We start from the raw sequence: 22,173 nt of genomic DNA, 5'->3' as shown, positions 1-22,173 counted from the left end.
GCTAGTAGGCCATTCAATTTTTGCCGCCCCTACCTACTGACTTTTGAAATTCAATACGTTAGTTTAATCCCGTTATTAGTATGATTGTGAACTTAATGATATTTCTGTCAGTTACTAGATTATTATTGCAACCCGCTATGTACTGAAGAGTTTAATGTTGACCTAAAAACTGCAGTATGTACTAATTAGAGATGAAACGGATATCCGGTAACTATCCGGTAGGCCGGATATCCGGCCTTAATTTACTATCCGGCCGGATACCGGATATTAAAAAACTACGACAATTTCCTATTAATAAAATGAAATACATTAATCTTTGAGGTAAACATCAATAAAATGGCTTATAATAATGAAGGCTTTTATTTAAAGTCCAAAAAGTTACAAAAAGCCATATTAAATTAAGCATTTAAAAAAACTAATTTCTTTTTCTTGGCTATTCACTCTAAAGACGAATACATAAATAGTAAATATCTGTTATGTCGAAATATTGCCAAATAAAATAGGCAATCTATTTTTCACTGATGGTTTGATGTCATGATGCAGTTCAGTCAGATTACGCAGCAAGTAAACTAATTTTATTTTTGCTATTCAATCACACACTCACGATGGCAACCGAAATCGCCCGAATTGATCTGCCCCCTAGACAAGCGACAAAATCTGATATTCTATTCGGGCTGATTCGATTTTCGAAAAGTGTGACTAGTTAGTCTACTAATAGACCCACTGATCGCATTCGAAGCACCTGTGCGGCGCTAAACTCGTCACTACATGCATCGAGACAATGGGCTAACTATCCGGCCGCCGGATATCCGGCTATCCGGCCTAGCAGCTGGCCGGATATCCGATATCCGGCCAAACAACTATCCGTTTCATCTCTAGTACTAATCCTAAGGTGGGCAAAGGCATGACTTAAAATACCTACACTATATGAACACAGACAAAATAATGTGTGGTCAGTAAATATTTTTTAATGGACTTAACAGTTTAAAAACAATACAAACAGAAATTTCTATTAAAATATAACATGTTAACAATCCAGTTAATGGTGACAGACAAAATGAGATCAAATAAGTTTTACATTATTTTCTTCCGAGATTTTAAATTTGCAAAATCATTAATTATATCGACGTATGAAATCTTTTTCATATGTTCTGACTCTATGCACAAAAGAGATAAAGCATTAAGCTTTTCTTGACTTAAAATAGATCGTACATAGTTTTTAACCCGTTTTAAGCAAGTAAAGCTTCTCACCTGAACAATTTGTCACCGGTGTGCACAGAGCCATGCGAAGTGCTATATCCAGTATAATTAGCTAAGAACTACTTAAAGGTAAACAGAAAGACCAAGGCTTGGTAATACAGGGTTTCCCAGAAGAAAATTAACTTTTGAAAATTCAAGGAAACGAAAACTGTACCTACATTTTTATAGAACTTTAACTATTGCAATTTAAAGAACATTTAATGCAATTTATTTTTAAATTTACCTTTATTAAATTACATCGCCCAGGAGATTTCCTTGACGCTTACAACATTCGATCAACATACACAAAATCTTGGAATGCGTTCGTCAGAATTACCTCGAAACCTATTTTCAATTTTTTGCCGAATGCTCAGCTTCAGTTGCTGCATGGTTCAGTTCAGTTGTTGTTGGATTATTAATGTAACACCACAATTAATAATTTTCTGGAGTGAGATCAGGGCTTCCTAGTGGCCAGGAGATGTCACCCCTGCCTGAAATTATTTTTTTGTGGGAACATGTCTCTTACTATCTAAATGCTCTCAGTTGAAGTGTGACACGTAGCCCCATCTTGATGAAACCAAGTGCTCCGGTCATAACCTTGCGAATCTTGCAGCTTTGAAATCAAAAAGCTTTTCAGCCTACTAGTATAGCGCTCTCAAAAATTAATCATCCTTTCAATGCAACAAACCAATTAAGCAGTGGTGAAGTCTCACTGCCTCTAAGAAGCGCTAATCTCATTCCAGCAGACTTCTTTTTGCGGGGTTACCTTATGAGCAGAGTATACTCTAATAATTCAAAAACTCTGCAGCATTCATCCATCCTGAATCCATTTTGAGGTAACTCTAGGCCTCAGCCTCGAGTTTAGTGGGCAGCGGGGCGGGAGCGGCGGCGGCGCGGGAGCTGCAGGATCTTATGCGTAAAATCAAATAGACTGGTTCTCGAAAACAGCGGCGCGGCAGCGGCGCCGGAGCGGGCAACGAGCGGGCAGCGGCGAGGGAGCGGGCAGCGGACTCCTTTTTTTGCCCACAATAAATCGAGCGTTAGGAATAAATTTGAATCGAAATAAAATGGTCGCCGNTTCCCATGTCATCCTAGGGTCCAGGTTTTTAATGCAGGTTGATTGCAGTAATGTGTCGAGGTCTAGATTGGCCGGAGTATAAGTTGACGACGTCTTAAATGATAATATTATAGTGAGACTTCGGGGCTTGCTTACATGTGCCATGTGGTCAGCCAAGCATTATTGGCATTTAGCTGACTTTGCAACAGTCTAGTCACTTTAAGATCTCAGTTACATTTGAGGGAAACCGCAGCTTTCTGGTATCTGGGCTGCTTTACTAGTTAATATGGTAGAGCACCGGACCAAGTACAGAGACCTGGGGTACTCCAGCTCTGCAGCTAAAAAGAGAATATTTTGTCACGGAGTTTGATTTAAAACTATCTGTCACTGAGATAAGGTAGTAGAAGTGTGCTGGAAGGTACTTTTTAATTTCAAAGAGTAGTCCTTTATGCTAAACCCAGCTGAAGCCGCGGCGAAAGCAGCCGTACAGGGTTCTTTCTTTTTCAAACATTGTGCTGATTATGGTTGGTATGGTTTCTGCCAAAAATTATGGTCGGGTATACTATATTACATGGGTCATACTTAGGCCAGGGAATAAATGAGCGAGAATGATCCTTTCCCATAATTTTAACGATACAAATTAATGTCAGATTAATTGAGCGATAGAAGAAGATTTCGTAAGGCGACTTGCCAGGCTTATGGATCATTTCCAAAGTTAAGAGACTTGCGAGGATCTCATTCAGTGTGTCATTGTCAAGACCATGGACTGCATGGTGATCAGATCAAATGAAGGTGCTTTACGAGGGTCCATTTTGGCTATTTCTTTAGCTTAGCCAACTCTCTTAGCGTTCGTTCATTCGTTTCAGCCAAAAGACCTCCACTGCTGGACAAAGTGGACAAAGGCCTCCCCCAAAGACTGGTCCTGCACCGCTCGCATCCAGTTACCTCCCGCGACCTTCACCAAATCGTCGGTCCATCTAGTGGGAGGCCTGCCTACGCTACGTCTTCCGGCCCGTGGTTGCCACTCAAGAACTTTCCTGCCCCAGTCGCCATCAGCTCTACGACTACGAGCTATGTGCCCCGCCCACCTTAAGCGATTTTAGCGATTCTGCTGGCTATGTCAGTCACTTTGATTCTCCTGCGTCTTTCTAAGGGCATTCTAAAGTCTTTTGTTCTAAGGTGTTCTTTCATCCTCTCTTAGCGTAGTAGGAATCAATCTTCTACTTTTAACTTGTGGAGGGTAAGCGGAAACATGGCGGTCAACTCCTCAGATATGTACAGTCACGGAATGAAAAGGTTCGTCAGTTTTCAAATTGATTCCTTCAACGAATCGCGAGCACATATTACCCTTTGAAACTATGTTACAGAATAATCTCGAGTTAGAAAAAATAATCTTTAACTGTTCGTCAGTAAAGTTCAAAATTATTCAGATCAAAGTTGTTTGACGATTTATCTTGGCAAGAAGATTATTATGATTGATAAACTAAAACCTTCTTGTTGGTTCAACCTGCCATTATTATTTCTTTTAAATAAAAAAAAACTATTGTCAATTGGTCAATGTCATCATTGCATTGCATTGATGGGATAGAAAAATAAACAAGCAAAACCTTATTCGTTAGCAAACGTCATATTTATTTATATGTTAGCAGCACTGTTTATTGCACTGTTATGTTGGCAGGTTTGACTCTTACAGTACCTAGTGCAAGCGAAAACCGACACTAAGGTGACGAACCTTTTCATTCCGCGACTGTACAAAGATGTCCAGAAGCAGCATATGAAAAGATGCAAAATGGGTCCTCTCAAATCACAATGGGAAGGTTTGGGAGCATAGCGCCTAGAATGGCAGCGCACACCTGAACTCGACGCGAAACGCGATGATGCAAATCTCGTCCATCTGACGCCAGTCACTACAATTATGTTGGCGGCGTGCTCTGATACTTTCAATGTGCGAGTAGTTTGCCGCGAAGATCGGCTATATAAGCTATCTTCTGGCGCACCAGCGCCGCCAAGACAGCTAAGTCGAAGTGGTCACCATGACCGAAATCGGTCGAAAGAATCATCATTATCAGTAGGAATCAAAGGCAGGCATAGCTGCAAGTCTCGGATCAATACTTGTTCTTATTTTTTTAATTCAATTCTGGATTTTTTGGATTATCCGTGTCGTTTGGTTTAAATAAACCGGCTTGTCATGTAGCAAAGGTCTGAGATTTTTCTTGTCAGTTCGCACTCATGTATTACCGAACCTAATAGGCAGATAACACTTTGAGGGATGTACTTTGTTGCCTTCCAGAGTTTGTGGTTCCCATTTGCATTCCGAGACATATTTCCCAATCTCTGTGTGAGTGATTCTCTTAAAGTATAGTCCAATAGTGTAGGTTGTCTGCCAGACGAAGGCGGCGATATTTTCTTGACAGCAAGAGGGAGCGGCACCTCTCGCGATCAATTATTTACTACACCAAGCAGCAACTTGAATAATGTACTGGATTAATTGTTAATATAGTTAGTATTAAGTTCTTCAATCAATTTATTAGTATATAAACGGCACTAAGTTCGCCTTGTGTACCAATTTATATGGCATTAAGGAATAAATATTATAGTTAGTTCTTCTGCGTTCGAAACACGAATCCAGAAAGTACAGTATAGGAGTGAAATAAATTGCAAATAGTTGGTACAATATCAGTATCGGCGCGCCGACAGCTGGTCGTCGGCGGCGGCGGCGTGAAAAAATTCGCGGCGGCGGCGGCGCGCCGGCGTGGCGCCCACCTCTAGTTCGAACACCTGATCGTCCAAGATGACGTCACCGGGTATCGCCGCCCGTCTAAGTTCAAAACGCGGTGTGGCCACTAAACACGCGCCTCCTTGCTTCCGACCGTCCGCGCGATCACATCGTATTATAGTGTATCCGGGGGGTACTAGTTCGGCATCTTTAATTGAGTCATTGCATCCAGTTTCCGTGATGGCAAACAAATCTGCTTCCGATAGTAACACCCCCTCGAAGAAGTCGTCTAATTTGGTACGAAGTCCCCTCACATTTTGATAATAAATCTCGACATTAGATGTGTTATGAGCTACTGGATTTATTGGTTGTCTTACGAAACCACACCCATTCGCAGAATTCCATATTACGTGGCCATTTTTCTGGTTGACATAATAAATCATATTGACTCTCTGGGACTCCTATAATAAAGGACGAGTAATCTCTTTCGGTTTTATGCTTTATTTTATCCACCTTTATAGCCATATCTTGACCACTTATTATGTTCCTCACATGTTTTTCCACATTTTCTGTCGTAGTTTCCTTCTTAAGCCTCCAGATATGTAAGAATTTTTTCCTCTCGGTACCTTGAATTTCCAAAGTAGCAACGTTATCTCCTCTTCTTACTTGACTACTTGGGTACCTACTTTTTCTAGTAACTGTTGTCCATTTTACGTTCCTTTCTCTTTCCTCACTATCCTGTTTATCTATCTGTTCGTTATTATTATTTTCCGCTTGCTGTTCGACATTAAGTAAGGTCTCCGGTTTTGTGGCCACACACTGAGACGACGTAATCGTAACAGTGGCAGCGCTGTTATTATGGTTCTGTTTCGCCTGCCTTTGACTGCGTTTTGTCACATTAGCAAATGACTCTGGTTCTGATGATCTTTTTGGTTTTACCTCCTCCTTTTCGATTCTTAAGTGTGTCTCTAAGCGTTCATTTACGATTCTTAGTTCATGGACGGTAGTTTCTAAATCATCTACCTTATTAGCCTTTTCTTGGACTACCGTCAACATGTTTCGTAGTTTTTGTAACTCAGTTTCGGTAGCTATAAACCTCTTTTTGAGACTTTCATATTCTTCTGTTTGCTCCTCTAACTTCATCCTCATTTCTAAACGAAACTCTCTTATCTCCTCCAGTATTTTCTTCTCGTCGTCCTTGGTTTGTAAGTCGTTTTCACGGCTCCGTCCTCCCCGCTGAGTGTTAACAAAGCCGCTGGGAGTAAACGTTTTATTCATTGCTGTTGCTGCCTGTCCACGAACCGGGGTGTCGGAATTTCCACACTTTGGTATATTTCTCACACATTCTGGGCACAGCCAATTATCTTGATATTCTTGAGTAAAAGCTTCAAATGCTTTTTCCGTAATTGCAAGGCACTTTAAATGATACAGTTTCTTGCAGTTTTCCCGTGAACACTCCATATAGGATATATCGTAAATCACGGAATCACATCCATTGCACTTAGTACACATCTTTATTTAGCGTACTAACTACACTTTTTAATATTTATACCGCTCCGTTCTCTCTGCGCACGTCCGCTCGCGGTGGCGGTGGCGGTAGAAATGATACATATAAAAACTAAATACAAATAAGGTGGCATAAAGAATACGACATTTTTTGTTGTTTTAGGGAAATTCATCGACTGATACACAGAAAGGTTGTTGTTTACCGGTAACTTTATTTGCCAGATCAATCCAAAACGTGTGTGTTTATACTTACCTTAGAAAGTTTTGGACGGCTGGACTTAGCTCCAAGTGGTGAAACCGGCCCTAATTTTTCAATAACTTCTGAAATATTAAAAAAAAATACATTTTAATAATAGAATGACACTAAAAAAACTTCTTTACCTAACCAAAATGCTTTACAGTCGTCCCATGCCTCAATGGCCAATAACCAATGCTGTCCAAAAATGCCGCAAATATTTTATTTGAGAGCGGCCGACCGTCACCGGACCTAACCCTGTGCGTATCGGTAAAACAATTTGGCACCAAAATAAAGGCCCCTGGCTAGGGTTACCAAGGCAATTTAGAAATTCCAGAAAAAACCTGAACTCGATGGACCAACGATTTGGTGAAGGATGCGGACAGCGCAAAACCGGTCGTTATAGAAATCCTCGGGGAAATCCTTCGGTTGGTTGAAACGAACAACGAAAATAAGCATTCAATTGTTTAAGTAGGTACAGTAAAGATGCAGAAATCTACATAATTTATTTCAAACTGCGGGACGAAATGTACCATCGGCAACAGTGTTAAATTACTATCCATTGCCTGTCATGTCGTCTCGTTCTATCGCAAAGAATCACCATTTGATGAGAGCAAGAGCAAAAACGGAAATGGATAATTAACAGTGTGGCCGTGTGTACGTGTCGGACAGTGACCGGGAAAAAGGCTGAAAATCCCGACACCGATCTGGAAAATCTGGATGCATGGGCAGCCCTACCCAGGTTCGCTTCGGAATGTTTAATAGCCCCTCGGCGGGTTACACCACGGCCTTTTGTTTAGACCTCTGATTTGGGGCCGTTTGACCAAATCGGGTGATATATAGTGGAATTCCTGTATTGATTGGAGAAATGGTTGGCACGTTACCTGAAAATACATACGCGATCGGCGGAATGGTGAGAACTATTAGGGCCCTCGCCCACGGCGACTTTTTGAAGCAATGCAGTCGCGTTAGTAATGCATTATCGTTACTTCTGTAGTGCGTTGCAAATGCGACTAACGCGCGTTAGTAGCGATGCTGTCGCGCGTTTACGAAACGCCAAAAAGTCGCCGTGTGGGCGACGGCCCTTCCCTTAGTAGTCTGTTGATACAGAAGGACAGGAATCTGAAACTTTAGGACATTTTAACACAGACTATAAACACATTTTGTTTCAAGATCGCTCTTATTACAACTGCCTACATAAAATTACACAGTATGTAGCTTGCGACAGCTGTTGTCTGTTGTGGTTGTGCGAAAATTAAGACTTGCCATTCTTAACTTCAAAATAACATTGGATAGTTCATTAATATAGTTGATAGGACCTAAAACCTTATAGAGATACCTATTATACTTATACAACTGGTATGTGTACGTGGGAACTACAAGTACCTATTTCAAAAATTTACTCAAATAAAAATATGCCAATAATGGCGCTATGTGTTTCGCGATGACACTGCGGAATTTTTAATTAAAGCAATCAACTATGTAACCGAATTCCTTGAAACCTCCACGGAATTTTTAAAGGCCTATATCAGTTTCCAACGGAAAATATCACGGCTATGAAAGAAATATTGGTTACCAGCCTTTTGACCGCAGTTCGATTGCAGTTTGTCACTGCTGCTCTCTTGGGAACGCAAGGCAAAGGCAATATTCCGAAAAATAAAAAATGGCTGGAAATCACTAGTTTGAAGCCAAGCCACTAGAGAACTGTCGTATTCGTTTTTGCAATTTCGTATATATGAATTGGTATTACAATCCTCCAATCGAATCCTATATGACAGGTAGAATTTGCTGTTACTTATACCTGGAGGGAAATTTTACAAGAAAAAAGATGTCACAAGACTTCTGTGAAGAATTTTTCTATTTTATAGTTTCCAATTTGGCCTTTCACTTAAAAAACTTATCTACCTGTACCTATTAACATCAATTATCCAGTTTGTTTTTGCGAGTTGTTTGCCGATTTAACTCGATTTAAATCAGTTCGTTAGCGAGTGTCCCGAGTGCCAGTGGCAGAAGTGTCTTATTGAGTGTCCAATTTAATAATGAATCGAACATTTAATGAGCAGCTAAGAGCTCTCCTTTATCATTAAGGTTCATTTTTGTTTATTTAAGAATGGGTCCTCGCGGGTTCATTGCCGAGAAGAGAAATTTTTAATTAATTGGATGACGATGCTACGAAAAATGCGACTGTATTTCTTTTTCTATGGTGACAGGTGTCCCAAAATACTTATCATCCCATCTTGACAGGGCATGCTAGCATTACAACGATATACAATTTAACCGCCTCTGTGGTCTAGTGGTAAGACCGCCTGCTTCAGACGCAGAGTTCCCGGGTTCGATTCCCAGTGGGGGCAGATTTTTCTGTTCGGTTTGGACTTTGGTTGGTGGTGTAGGGCTTGTTCTAAGTTCGCCTGGCTAGCTACCACCATCTTACCTGAGTCTGTCGCCATAACAACAATGTTAACAGTTTAATTGTTGTGTTCCGGCAGTTAGAAGTAAGATCCTCTTTGGTTGAGGATTCCAGGTGAAACTCGCTTCCACCTTCGGCCTGATCTTCACTTACCATCCGGTGAGATACAGGCCAAGAGCTTTCTTGTTATGGATAAAAAAAGATACAAATGCCACAAGTATAGGTAGTCCAACGATTCTGAAAGGACAAGTGGCAAAAATCTGAACGAATGACCAGGTATAAATTGACAGTAGCGCCCTCCTGGCAATGTCAAATCTGGGCCACTTCAGCTTCAGAGTTGGACAACTGTAGCTTGATGTGCTCTCAACTGTACCTACCTAATTATTCGCCTGTTGTGCTTTATTTATTGTCACATACCTACTATAGAAACAAATTCTATTCCGTTTATAATTAATTTATGTGTCGCTATTCGCCCTTCGATATTATTTTCCCCTTGAGGTTTTGCTAACATTTGGACAAAAACAAGGTCGTCAAACAGGCTTATATAACATTCCTATCTCTGAGGCAGTTAGCGCAAATTATTTTATTTACGGTGGCAACGTTTATTATTTCCCCTTTTATCTGACTTTGAAATACTTTAGCGCTGTGTGTGTTGACACATAGTAGGTACTATCTACTCGTTTATGTATAATATATTATTATTAGCTTACAGAGACTTTCTTTTAGTAATAGTTCTTGTTCTAACGATATGAATAGCTTTTTCTTCGACACATTTTGATTCAATATTAGTTAAAATCTGAATGGCGCAGCATTTTTTGTGTTTCTGTTCGCAGCATTTTTTGTCCTATTGTAAACGTTCGTCTTTGCCCTTTTACTTATTTTGAACAAACTATCCTCAAGGTTCTCAGGAAGAAATCGCTTTATAGCGACAAGACCTTATAAATTGTGCCGACTTTTTTGTACATCAAAGTATTATCTATCTATCTAACACTATCTTACCTAAATATCTACTTGAAATATGAATCAAAAGACACCTCTCTAACCATAGTATAATCGATAGTTTAATACCCTACGCTGAAAACTTTCATCTCGACCAGCGAAGAGGTAACCTCTCCACTTTAAACTGAGCCCTAGGCAGCACAATTTGAATTCCTAATGCTATTTTTAGAATCGGATCAAATATTCATGCGGGGTCGTGCCCTTTTCAAGCTGTCGCCGTGTTATGTCACGCGGCTCCGTCCGCTAACGGCCCGCAAACTTCACCGCTATTGGCCCCTGTGCCAAACAATACTGCGTTTTGGTTGATATGTGCAACCATTCAAAAGTTGATAAGCAACCAATATTGCAGGTATAGTTTGGCGCCTGAGTTTTATTACGTGACACATTTTCTAAAGGTCTGGAACTGTGCTTACTCAGGGTGACTTTTGTTGCCGTAACTGTCTCGTCACTCATACCAAGTCCATGGAGACGTATGGAGGTGCGCGCACGTGCCACGTGCGCGACGTGACAGTGACAGAAACTTTTTTGTCACCTCATAAAAAAAAATATGGAGGTGACAAAATAGTCACGGCTACAAAAGTCACCCGTGCACGCGAGCCTTACAATAAAATATGTCCCCGATTTGGCACATCAAGATATTATCAGATTTGATTTCAAGTAACATTTGAATTCTATACTCCCAACAATTACGGCACCTTTCTATGCATGACAAAACGTCAGCTTCCTTCAGGTCCACCCTTATTTCAATAGTTAAATTAGGTTCAATAGAAATTCAGGCGGTCGCTTACAAATTGTTCTTCCGTTGTTTGGCTTCAGTGCCAACCAGCGCGGTTACGTTTTGGTCGTTATGGATAGTTTTTACAGACGCAGCTTAGCCCGCTATCGTGCGTGATGTAACATTTTTCCTTTTTTACTGAAATGCTGATATTGTGCTTACTTTTGCCTGGGCACTTCAAATTATCAGATATCCTATAGGTAGTCGACAGGTTAAAGTCTCTGGTACTTACTCGTATTTCTGTAGTATTCAACTCATTTAAATATGCTTTACTTACTCCCTAAAGACTACAGACTTTTAGTCGGCCGATAGTGTGGCCCGAATCTGATTTGTATGAAGAATTAGTGTACGAGGGGCGGCTGAAAAGTTTTGAGCCTAAGTATCTTCAAGTGTTATTATTGACTCGGGCTAAATTTAATTAATTTGCCAATAACCTCATTAGTATATGTACAAAGTTTTATTTCATTAGCGTCATCACTATTTTAGTAATTCATCCGTAAACATCATCATGTCTCAGTCATCCGCGCAATGTACGAAATTGAAGTACACAGTTGTCTTAAAATACTTCAAAAAGAGGAACAAAATGCTGACGGTAACATTTGAAGAGATATCTACAGTTTATGGGGAGTCTGGGCCTTCATTTGCCACCATGAAAGATTGGATCCGATAATTCAAGCATGTCAGGGAGTCGCTAAAAGATGATCGCAAGTCAGGGCGGCCAGATTTCACCATTAACGAATAAAATAATGAAAATTTAAAGAATATTGTGTTAGAGATCAGCGAATTATTAAGCTGTGACATATAGCTGAAGCCATAGGCATTAGCAAGGAACGTATTGGCGATATTTTTCATACTCATTTGCACATGAAATAGGGGTGCGTGCGATGGGTGCCAAAAATGCTCACGCCGTTCGACAACCAGACTCGACGCACAACTTCGCAGGAGTTTTAGGACATCTTTGGCCATAATCCTAACAAATTTTTTTCTTACATTGTCACTATTGATAAATAATAGATCCGGCAGTACGATCTAGAGTCAAAATAAGAGTCAATGCAATGGATTCAAAAGGGAAAACGCCGCCGCGGAAATTCAAAGTGGAGCGATCGACGCCAAAGCTCATAGCCACTATTTGTGGGATTGTGGAGGAATTTTATTCATTGACTAACTACCTACTTAAAAAAAAACTACAATAAACGGGGATTATTATGCTGTACTGTTGATAAAAGTGCGTCAAGTGGTTGTTGAAATATTAAGAGGCAAACTGGCGAAAGGAAATCTGTTATTGCAAGACAATTCGCCCGCGCACACCGCGCATTTTGCATGGCTTGCCCCGGGTAAAACTGGATTTCAAGAAATTAATCACCCACCACACAGTTTAGTCCGAATCCCTAGCTATTTTGTCTAATTCTTAAATTGGAAAAAAGACCTCCAGGAACGAAGATTTTTGAGTGACAAAGAAATGAAGGCGGCGCTAAAGACTCATTTCGAAGGCAAAGATTGCGATTTTTTTTTCAGTGGGTTTAAAGCTCTTTTACACAAATGTAAGAAGTCCGTTGTAGTAGAGGGAGATTAAATAGAAAAAAATATTTTTTATACTTTTCTATCGGAATTTTTAATACCCTAGGCTCAAAACTTTTCAGCCGCCCCTCGTAATGTGGGTTTGCGCCTAGGGTTAGCTCTATCAATCTTTATTGTCTCTATCAAATAGATTCCGCAGCAGTACTACAGTTATACAAACCCCTCAAAGCGCAGATATGAGCCAATATACCTCAGAAAACACCTGGTCGACTCAGCCAATCCGATACACCAGGTGTCTCTAGCGGTGTCGTTTACCAAGTATATACGGCAACATTTTTGCTGCAAAATAGCTTCTATTTCAACTACGTAAGAAGCTGGAGTGTTTCGCTTGACGAGCTGGCGACTGTACCATCTTTCGGATGGCCCATTGGTCTCTTATACCGCCTAATGGGACGCCAGAAGCCCTCTGTAATGCTTTAGAGCAATTAGGGCCGGTTCTGTGGGCCAGTTTTTGGGCCAGTATTTCAGTAGGCGACGCCGTTTAATAGACATAACAAATTGGAGTTGTTTGTGACAAGTTGGAGAGCCTCGAGGTCTTAAATCGCCTCCATTGAAACCGATTTAGTTGGGAACCTTTGGAAGATTTATTTTTAGTTCATTCACATTTTAGTACTTTAATTTAGGGTTTTTTGAAAATTGTATTTCATCGGGAAGCAAACCAATTAACTAATGAAGATAACAAATAAATTAGGTAACAAGAGAATTCAAATGAACAACTAAAGTACGAGTATGTACTTATTCGTCTATTATACTATCTCTTAAAAAATGCGTTTCGTTTCAAATCAATTTTGAATAGGTAACTTCTTTTATTTTATGATAATAGGTAAAACTATCAAAAAATATTTAAATACAAATTAAGAACTATTCTTACTTTACGTAAGTACCCATCTACTAAATTACTTTGCTATCATGGCTCAAATAGACATAAAGACACGTTCCACGAGTGAGATATTATGCGCAATACGCACTTTAGAAAGATCGTCACCATCCCTCAAACAAGTTTAGCTTACAAACTAATAGAGGGGGGTTGGCCGGTCCAGTCGATCGTGACAAAGCAAAAAATACTATACATGATTGTGTACTAAACTATGCTGTTCCATTTAACATTTCAAGAAGTATGTACATAAGTGGTAGATCATCCTGGGTTTCGTTAGTAAACAGTAGATCTTATGTCTAATCAAGTTGGCCACCCCTGTAATAGAGCAACCAATCGTTGGTCACTTAAACATGCTACCAAAACGCTTGACACCAAGTCACGGGACAACCGCATGCCTCGGCGTAGTAAGCCGGTGCGCCGAGACAAAAACAAGACCATCTTTGCCTCTTCTCCTAATCCGAGGAAAATAGGTCATTGGGCGGGTCATATCGATTGCCGCTGTACGTTTTGCAGGAGCTCTTGCCCGCCGAGCCTCGCGCGACCTTCGCCCATTTCATATATTTATTTCTGTGTTCTTGCGGCCAGTCGAAAGGTTTATGATCGCTGTCTTTCGTTGCATTTTTAATGACGTTGCGTTGTTATCTAAGCATTGCTAGCACGCTTTTAGGCGTAGGCATTGCAAGTAGGTTTGATAGCATTCTATTTTATATTATGCAGTGGTAATAATAACGTCGACTTCATCAAACTGAACTAGAATGTACAAACATAAGAATAATTTTGTTGATTTAAATAAAATAAAGTAAAATATCAAGGCGACTCGATCTAAGAAAACAAAAAGTTGAAACAAGAAATAAGTAGGTACACACTTACGGAATGTAAAAAAGGTCAATGTATTCGAAGAAGGACCTTGACAACATTAAATAATATTGATTTATGATATGACATATAAATCGCATAATGATAATATGCTCAGATGAATCATTGATTTGCTGCGTGATTAAAAAAGTTTATAATGCAATTCTATTGTTCTTAAATTCACGGAATACGAATTGAAATAACGATAACAGTGCAAATTATCGTTTTAGTGCCAGAAATATTCCTAAGGCATCAGCTGATTATAAGTTGGCGAAGCAAGTATCGTAGGTTTTTTTTTTCATCAATATCTCCAAGACTGCAATGCATGTTACTAGTTTCTAGATGCCAGTTAATGCTGTAACTGAAAATGACTGGCATTTTCAGGTCCTATCGCAACCACTCTTTTAGCTCTGCCAGCCTTTACTAGTCAATGCCTCCATGTTTAAGGGAAATACCTCTATGCTAGTAATTATTTCAAAATGCGGGGTGTTTAAGGCGCTACCTCGTAAAAGTTTTCGGCCGACTGAATGCCTCGCACACAGAGGGATAGAAATATGATTTCTCAGTGCGAGGAAAGGGACAGCAATAGCGCGCGCGGCGCGGAATAAAATAACGTAAGCGACAAAAATCGGAAATCATATATTTATTGAAAAATCAAACACTATTTAAAGAAAATAACTCGACCTGTACTTAGAATATGTTATTACCTTACCGATATTCAAAATTTGGTATTGAAATATTAGCCTATCTGCTTATAAAACGGAAAACCGAGTAATAGAAGGGTCATCTTTGGATTTTTTTTCTATCGAGAAAATTGTTTCCATTCATGTTTCGGCTTCGACCAGACACTAGATTTATTAGTCAACTATGACATATTTCAAAATTAGAACATAAGTAATAAGAAAAGTACGATTAAAACTAATTCTGCGCTTCTTTAAAACGCCCAATATTCGCAAGGCATCACCTTAAGGGCAAAACTTCTATCGCCCGTATTCACAAACGATGCTTGCTTAAGTGTAGCAGCAAATCGAACGCACAGCGTTGAATAGAGCTCTGTGATTGGTTCGTGTGTGACTCTGTGTGTCCACACGAGTGAGACCTCATAGTAATGTTTGTGAATACGGGCGTATGTTTAATAATATGGGTATCTCAAAACACCGTGTTTCAGGATTACTTACAGTCCAGCTTTAAGAGTGACGTTAATGAAATGTCTTTCCAGGACCATCAGCAAATGAATGTCTGTCTTAATGATAATAGTCCCGCACACAGTAGGGACATAAAGCCAAGAGAATGATAGTAATTTGTTTTATATGGGAATTGGGAAACTTAACTACGCCTTTTTTACTTCGCTTCTTGATAATTATGATAAAGAAACCTATCAGGGTTTTAAAAGTGAATTTTAATGGAATAAAGCTCTTAATAACTGAATGTAATCAGAATTTATCTAGTAGAACTTATTTCCATCAGTGGGACACAAGCACAACACTCTTTAAAACTTACTTTAATGTTGTATGTGAAAAAAATGGAAGCAAAAGTTTTCTAGCACCAGAAATGTGCCAAGCTCCGACAATTTTAGTATTAAAATTTCAGGGAATAAACAAAATCTGCTTCGGAAGTCCCTACTTCCACGCAGGCAGAATTCAGAAGTGCCTCTGACACAGATTCCAGATTCCAACAATATTATATTTCAGACAGCCTTCTGGTTCTGGAATTCTGCCAATGACAAGAAAATAGTGAAAGTGCTTAACCCATACATCGTCCACATACCCCTTATGAGTCACTTCGCGTGTAGTGACGTCACTTGCGTTGCGCCGTCTTTTGTCTCGCTCAGCATTATAAATGCTTTGCAGCACAAAACGAAATCGTCGTCCGGTGGCGTCATACGAACGTCTTTGTCAGAGACAAAGTGCTGGCTTGCTATGGAAAGGGGTGGTTTTATGTGTCTACAGTTTATAGGATAGATTCAGCTCGTTCTATTGGTAATGTTGTGTAACAACTACATAAAAGGTCGTTCTTAAACGCTTTGTTTGTCTCTTTCTATCATAATCAAGAAATTAATGGTTTTCCGAGAATGACGAAACTGAAACAATGACAATACTGAAAACGGTGTTGGTTTGATTTTTGACGTCCTATGGTTGAAATGATGATGATGATGATAATTAAACACCCCCTGTGTTTAAAAATAAAGCTAACGCCAAATATTACTGATACCTACATGTTATCCAAGAAGATTAACTCTAGGAAAAGGAAATTCCTCTGGAAGATTTCTTTCAATTGATTACGTAGATAACGAATAAGCACTGAAGCCGGCAAATCGCTACAATTTAAATTGATGCACTGAAGTGCAAGGCTGCATTGTGAACTAGGAAGATGGATGGTGCAGAATAATGATCTTAATTGAGCATGAATAATTAATTGAAATTGTAATCACAAACATCACTAGTCACCCCTATTTATAGCTAGAATAATAAATTCCACGTGCATAAAGCTACTGAAGTTTCATAGGAACAATTAAAAAAGATGTCTAAAATTAGGAAAGTCAATTTTCAATTCTTTATTGAGTTGGCTCTTTTCAAGGCTCAAGGTGGACAGACGACCTGATAAAGGTAGCAGGAAGGCGCTGGATGCAGGCCGCTACCAACCGTGCGATGTGGAAGTCATTGGGGGAGGCCTATGTTCAGCAGTGGACGTCCTGTGGCTGAAATGATGATGATGATGATGAGGCTCTTTTCAGGGCACTTAAGCCTACACGTCCCAAATAATAGCTAGCTCTACCACCACTTTGGAGGACAAGCTAAAATTATATTACCTCTGCTCTAACATAATCGTGGATCCTGGCTGCACATGAGTTGCAGTGGTGGGAACGAGAGGTGGGAATAGTTCCGATCTGTTCGATTCTTGGAGAAAGAAACTTGACGCTAATGCGTTTTTCAGGTAGATTCAGTCAAAAATCCAAATTTTCACTTCACCCGATAACAAAATGGAACGAATGGAAAACGAATAGTCAATTTACCTATGCGGTCACATTAACTTCGAAATTTCCTCACCGCATACGCTAAAGCTACGTGCATGAATTGGCGTTAAATAACAGTGAGCATGAAAATCAATCACTTTCATTTTATGCTTTATATATTGCTTAAAAATAACTATTGTGACTGGTTTCTGTACTTGTATTTTAAGAGCAATTTGGAGTTCTATCTTTTCTTTATCCTTGCTAAGTATTACGTCATGTCTTAGACCTTCGGTTACTTCTGTGGTATGGTTTTTTTTTCCAAATTCTAAGTCCATATTTCATTCATACCTACTTAAATCATTATTGTAGGTTTACCGGAATTTTCTTGTTTTTTACATCCTTTATCTGAGTCAANTTATCTTTGTAAAACCAAAAATCGCATGTCTCTATCGATATCATAACGTTTGCAATGATCGTTTGAACTAAGCCTCTCCGGGCGCGCCATTCAACGCTTCGTTAACAACGAAACTGAAAATGGGTCTAGATTTGTAATTTTGATAAATACGAGTTAGATTTCAAATAAAAACAAAAGATTTCGAAGTAAAATAAGCATTTTAGTTAAAATTAAAATTGTCCCTACCTGATAATAATGTTGTTGCAGGCCTTTGTTCAAACGATCATAGCAAATGTTGTGATAGGGATAGAGACATGCGATTTTTGGCTTTACAAAGGTAATACGATAGAAAATAATACAAAGTAATAAAAACTACCTGTTATAGGGGCATTTTTTGGAGAAATTTATCAAATAACCAAAAAACCACAAATTTAAAAGCAGATTTTTTTCAAAAAGTTTCATTTTTTATTATTTGTTGGCATTTTCAGGGTATTTTATGTATTTTTTTAGTATCGTTTGTTATTTAGCATTATTACTGTTTTTATTTTATCAGGATATACCTCTTAGTTTAAAAGTTATTACGTTTTCTTTACAATAAGTAATAAAAAATTCTATAAATTAAAAAAAAAAAACAAAAAAAATTTTGACCCCTTTTTTGTCGATAAAAAAAAGGTCTAGTTTCACCTAATTTCATATGTACACTTTAACGTGACTCACACTGTATAAACCTTCTTTAAGAATCACTCTATCTATTAAAAAAAAAAGGTGATTCTATAACCAAGTGTTTTAATTTTGTAATGACGTCAATTTTGGGAGAAGGGGGGGGGTCATTAAGAAATGACGATAGGATGATTGTAGGGGGGGGGGGTCTAAAATCTGAAAAAATCGATGACGTAATTTATGGACGGCCCCTTATAACTGTATAATTTAGAAAATTAGTCACATTTTTGTAATTTCAAATGTCGCAAAAAAAATCAGTTTTAATACTATTTGTTGTTGCAGATGATTTAGTATTTTTAACTAAATATTATTTAAATGCTCACTTACCTACATATTCAAGGTATTATTTTAATTTTGAATCAGATTTAAATTAGTTATTGTAGATATTCATAAATTTTCGTCACTATCTCTTGCTTTTACAAGGCTGTCTTAAAAAACAAATTTTAACACTTATTTAGGACCTTGTTGGTACTAAGGTTACACAGGCTGTATTAAGAAATAGGTACTATACATTAGAGATGCTTGCTATTGCTGACTCAAACTCAAAATCAAAAATATTTATTCAATTTAGACCACAAGAACGTTAAACATACGTAAGTAGAATGTCAAAACAAACTCTAATGAGTCAAAGCACAAGTTATCTGCTGTAATTGTTCTGTAATGTTGAACCTGGGTTTTAGATTGTACCTACGATGCACATAGTTGAACAGTCCTCCAACAATTATTGCTAAACTCTTGATCAAAATATCCTTTTGAGGAATTATCAGTTCATCTGTCTAGAATGTAGATGCTCAGATAAGTCATAAAAATGCATTTATTCTGCAAGTAGGCTTTTAAAAAGCACTTTTACATGTCCCAAGTATTACTTTAACTCTACCACTGCATCAGTACAATAAATTGGCCAGTGCTGAGGAGAAGCAGCGCAAGAAACTCTTCTCCCTCCAAGAGTTCTTCTCGTTTCGACTCCGGTCCATTCCACTCGTGCGTCGTTTCGCGCAACGTATACAGGGTGATAGGGATACTCCAACTATTATAACCCCTGGTTCACTGGACTTAATTTGTTGCTAATAATCTCTAGTATTATGTATGAACCCATTCAAAGAATAGTTCGAGTATCCCTGTCACCCTGTATTGTATGGAAATGCCGCACGTCTCTTCTTCGTTCTGCTCAATCGTTTCTCCTGAGCCACCTGAGCTAAGAAGAGTGATGTGAAAATACGAAATTCTATTGTAAGCTTTAACATATTTCGTCTGCTCTCGCCTCATTTCAGCCTTAGTGAAAACTGCAGAGTCTGGAAGGCAGGCTTTACTTACGATCAGCTTTTGTCAGTTCCAATTCCATAAAGTGGTCTCCACTCCACTGAATTTCGCCAATACCACGTGTGCAGTCTTGAAAAGGTTTCGTTCGTTTCAGCCGAATGACGTCCACTGCTGGACAAAGCCCCCCCCCCCTAAGGATTTCCACGGCGACCGGTCCAGCGCCGCCCGCATCCAGGCACCTCCCGCGACCTTCACCAGTTCGTCGGTCCACCTAGTGGGGGGTATGCCTATGCCCAGTGCTACGTCTTCCGGCTCGTGGTTGCCACTCGATAATTTCGCCATCAGCTCTGCGAGCTACCGTCCGTTCTCACGTCCGAAATACCGCAGTGTCTCAAGATAAAACTCTTTGACCAGTTTGTGTTACCCATTGGCGTATCTAGGTTTTTTGGCACGCGCATGGTTGCCAGTGATAACTTGTTGATCTGAGACGTGGTCGTTTACCATAGGCCTCATAAAAAGGTTCAAGGTCACCCAAAGGGCGATGGAGCGGGCTATGCTCGGAGTTTCCCTGCGTGATCGAATCAGAAATGAGGAGATCCGCAGCAGAACCAAAGTGACTGACATAGCCATAGACTTCCAGACAATCAGGCCTCATTTTTCGTCCACCATCATACATAATCTCTTATATAACACAGGTCCACGGCTCCTACGGTCGCATACACACACTTCCCCGGGGCGTTAAAGGTTGCTGCGACACTGCATTTTTTAATGATTTAAATAAAAGATTTATTTAGCGACTAACAGCCTTTATTTTTAAGTGTATCTTCATGTAATCTCTTACATAATACGGGTGTACAGTACACTCCTGTCACATTTAGAGACCAAGAGGCTTAATCTTTGAGTGCAAAGTACCGTTGTGTGCAGATAATTACCTATTACGGGTCTACACAAGAGCGTCTTCCCCGGGGCGTTAAAGGCTGCGGCATTCAGAATTTTTAATTATTATAAAATTGCTCTATTTAGATAGCAACATGCTTCATTATTGAGTGTTTCTTACATAACACGGGTCTACATTCCCGTCGCATTAACTTCGCCGGGACGTTAAATGTCGCTGCGACGTTCTGCATTTTTAACCGGCTTTAATCGCGTCATAGATATTTTTTCTCTATGAAGCACCATTTTAAAAATATTATCAAAAAAGTAGGAACTTTAACCCCCCCTCCCCCCTCCGGCGCTCCCCCTAGAAGCGGGGGACTTGTAGTATGTTTACTCTCTAACCAATTTCTGAAGAAATTGCTTAGGTACCAGCGCACTCTACAGTACACGGGGTTTTTGGTCACTTTTTGAGTGGACTATAGAATTATAATGTCTCTCTCTTACATAACACGGGTCCACGGCTCCTTCGGACTTACATACACACTTCCCCGGGGCGTTAAAGGTCGCTGCGACATTCACTCGACATTGGCAGTTGGCCGGGGCTATCGCTCGCGACCCCGCTGCTATCAGGAAGTTACCAGATACTGTCTCCACGTAGATTGTTACCTTACAAGCTTACGACTTATTTTTAATTTGGATAGACTATTTAAACAGTCTTACAAATCGTCCTTTTGCTCTTAAGGAGCCTCTACATGTCTCATAATCTTTTCACCCTACCAGCGCTTCGAGACCAACATTGGCAAGTGCTGAGAGAGAAGAAGCGCCGTAACAAACTCAGTCACCACTGTCTGCCGGTTAATATAAATAAATAGAAATAGTAGTAGTAGGTACATTCGATTCAGGAGCAGTTCACTGAATTTACCATGCATTCTTGTATGGTGTATCTTATAAGAATGGGTATACAAGATTGCGTGGTATATTAAACAAGGTAGTGACGTGCTAATATCTAGACTTACATATTAAGATACTAGTAGAAATGACTCGCATACATAAATTTGAATAACTTGGATTGACCAGTCCCCGAAAGCAGCGCCTGTTCACAGACATGCATACTGCATACACAAATCTGCTGTTAAACATTACATTATTATTCTCTCCCTTATTATTACTCTTTCCCGTATACTTCCCTCTTACACATTTACCAGGCACTAGTCCAGCTAAGTCTCGGTCGATCGCAATTTACATTCAGTGTCAAATTAACACCGCCATAATTAATATTAGCAGCACGGAAGCGCATACCAGTGTCATATGCACCCAGAAATTCATCTCCAGGGCACGGCTCGAGGCGGTTCGATAACACCGCCTGTGCATTAGGTACCTGGGTGGGAGGGTGACAAATGGTGGTGATGTTAGGGTGTCTGCGAGCTTGGATTTTACTCGGATTAATGTTGTATTGAAGAAAATACTTCGTGCTTCAACTGAAAGTGAAGTTGTATTTTAACTATCGGCTAGGGCTAGAACGTTTGCTTATCACACTCACTACTACTTATGCTTTATTGGGACCATTTTCTGTCTTTTTTGTATTTTTCCTTCTTTTTTTACTACCTAAATATATTATGACGTGTGACTCTGTGATGTAATCTATTGGTTTAGGACATCAGGGAAGTGCCTACTTTGATATCTGAGGCTACACAGAAGATTTGTAATGATAAGATCAAGTAATAAA

At 39.5% G+C, this 22,173-nt stretch overlaps 1 protein-coding gene across 16 annotated transcripts in view; it reads left to right on the top strand.

Moving 5' to 3' along the window:
- Positions 1 to 22,173, top strand: part of slo (calcium-activated potassium channel slo) — a 113,371-nt gene that overhangs the window by 26,920 nt on the left and 64,278 nt on the right. The window lies entirely within an intron of this gene.

This window comes from Ostrinia furnacalis, unplaced genomic scaffold (assembly GCF_004193835.3).
Source record: "Ostrinia furnacalis isolate ACB-3 unplaced genomic scaffold, ASM419383v2 OfSCF0117, whole genome shotgun sequence".
Lineage (NCBI taxonomy): Eukaryota > Metazoa > Arthropoda > Insecta > Lepidoptera > Crambidae > Ostrinia > Ostrinia furnacalis.
Note: the sequence above shows the minus strand (reverse complement) of the source record. Positions and strands in the feature narration are given on the sequence as shown.